The sequence below is a fragment of the Chiloscyllium plagiosum genome, chromosome 31 (genome assembly GCF_004010195.1).
Source record: "Chiloscyllium plagiosum isolate BGI_BamShark_2017 chromosome 31, ASM401019v2, whole genome shotgun sequence".
NCBI classification, from domain to species: Eukaryota; Metazoa; Chordata; class Chondrichthyes; order Orectolobiformes; family Hemiscylliidae; genus Chiloscyllium; species Chiloscyllium plagiosum.
The window spans coordinates 35,274,504-35,277,100 of NC_057740.1; positions in this window are offsets into that span (position 1 = coordinate 35,274,504).

Here is a 2,597-nt window from a genome sequence, read left to right on the forward strand (position 1 = left end):
GTACAGTATTGGTCACTGCACTAGCAAGAGATGTTCATACTTTAGCTGCAGTTCAGAGACATTTTGCCAGACTCGTACCAGGAATAAGCAGGTTGCCTTATTGGGAAAGGCTAGACAGACACAGTCTAAATCCCCTGGCGTTTATGAAAGTCAGAGGTGACTCAATTGAACCATACAAGACCCTGGGGGTGAACTGACCAGCTGGATGTGAAAAGGATGTTTCCTCTTGTTGGAAAAGCTAGAACTCAGGGTAATAGCTTAAAACTAATCTTTCACCTACTTCAGTGATGAGGAGAAATATTCTCTCAGAGTTTGAGAGTCTTTGAAATTCCCTTCCTCAAAAAGCAAAAAAAATCTTTAAATAGTTTTCAGGTAGTGATCGATAGGTTCTTGATGGAAGTTTATCAGGGATTTTCAGGAATGTGGAGCTGAGGTTAACATCTGATCAGCCACAATCTTATTGAATGGTGAGACATGCTCAAAGGGCCGAGTGGCCTGCTCTTATTCCTCGTTCACAGGTTTGCAGAAGCAGAAAATAATCATGAAAGCCAATGGAATACTAGCTTTTATACCTGGAGCACAAGCTTACAAAGAGGTGGAAGTCATCTTTCACCTATACAAAGCCCTAGATGGTATCCTTTAGCCCATTGAGTCCACAACGACCTCCAAAGAGCATCCCATCCAGACTGACTTGGCACCCCTGTCCCTGGGACCCTGCATTTCCCATGGCTACACATCCCTGAACACTATCGGCAGTTTAGCATGGCCAGTCCATCCAACCTGCACCTCTTTGGACTGTGGGAGGAAACTGGAGCACCTGTAGGAAACCCATGTCAATACAGGGAGAATGCACACCAACAGTCACCCAAGGGTGGAATCAAACCCATGCCCCTAGTGCTGTCAGGCAAAAGTGCTAACCACTGAGCCACTGTCCCATCAAGCACACCAGAATCGAGGGCATCTCAACTGAGAAGGAAACATTGGATCTGGAGAGAGTGTAGTTTATCGAAATTATCCAAGGTTAAGCTACAAGGAGAGATTGCAAAAAATATTTTCTTCCCTGGAATTTGAAAAGTCAAGGGATGATTTAATTGGAGTTTTCAAGGTATTAACAGGAACAAATAATATATATGGTGAGAAACCATTTCTGTTCCCTGCTTAAGAATCTAGGGCTAAGGGGAATAGTCAGCAAAATAGAACCTGGCGTTTCAGGAATAAAATTAAGAAACATTCTTTCCCACAAATGGTGATGGAAGTTTGGAAGTCTTTTTAGAAAATAGCTGTCAATGAAATCTAAGATTGATTGATTATTTTTAACCAAAAATATTAAGTATGTGCCTGAGAACGTAACTATGTTTTTACATTTTTGGGAAAGAAAATGTCTGCAATATAAAATAAAAATCATTGTTTGCCTTTCCACTTGTTCGGTGAGGTAGCCTGAAAGCTAACTCTGCAGAATTTGTGCGCCATGACTGATTTCACAACCTATTATTATCACAGTGGAGTGCCTGACATTTCAAACTTTTCTTGATATCTTCAAGCGCTAATAAAGTATTTTAGTAGCCGTACACCAATAAATATTTCTTTTCCAAAGGGATAAAGTGATTGAAGAAAGTCAAATGTAGTGAATGGCTTTTCATCAGGGAGAGTGATTTTTTGTAAAACAATGAATAATTCAATGGATCGTTTGAATTCAATGATATTTTGTATTATTTTAGCATAGGTCCTGAGATCTACCTTTGGTGCGCACTGGATGGGTTGGTATGGTGTAATGGAAAGAGATGGTTTTTGGTGCATGGACTGACAAGAGTTGGGTGTTAGTTGGTAAAGGTCATGTATGGAATGGGGCAGGAATTGTCAGGGAGGTTAAGAGATGCAATGGATGGTGAATAGAAGGAATGTTTTAGCATGTAGGGCATGAGAGTGCAGAAGAGTGGTTGGGATTCCTGAAATGGCATGGACTGGCACACTTGAGACATGAGGACTATGTGAGGTTGGGAAGGGGTGTTCTGTGCAGTGGGGACTGGTGGCATGGCAGAGGTACCACTTCTATGTTCTCTTCCCCCTTTCACAACTTCATATCTAACCAGGCAATGTAGCCCCGTTCTTTCCCCAACTCCGCATTTCACATTCAGTTCAAAACAGAACAATGCAGAACAATATGAAATTGGGCTGACAACGTGCTGACGCAAAGGTAAGAATAACAGCATCTGGGTTATGATTAATAAGGCGGATTACATAGAAAATAGGTGTAGGAGTAGGCCATTCAGCCCTTCGAGCCTGCCATTCAATATGATCATGGCTGATCATCCCACTCAGTACACTGCTACAACTTTTGCCCATACCCTTTAATCCCTTCAATCCTAAGAGCTATACTTATCCCCTTTTTGAAAACATTCTGCGGCAGAGAATTCCATAGGCTCCTCTCTCTCTCGGTGAATAAATTTGTCCTCATCTCAGCCCTAAATGGCCTACCACTTAGGCTGCTACCCATGCTGGATACTGCAGGCATTGGGAACATCCCTCCTGTGTTTATCCTGTCTGGCTCTGTTATAACTTTTTAGGTTTCAGAGAGATCCATCTCAGTCTTCTAAACT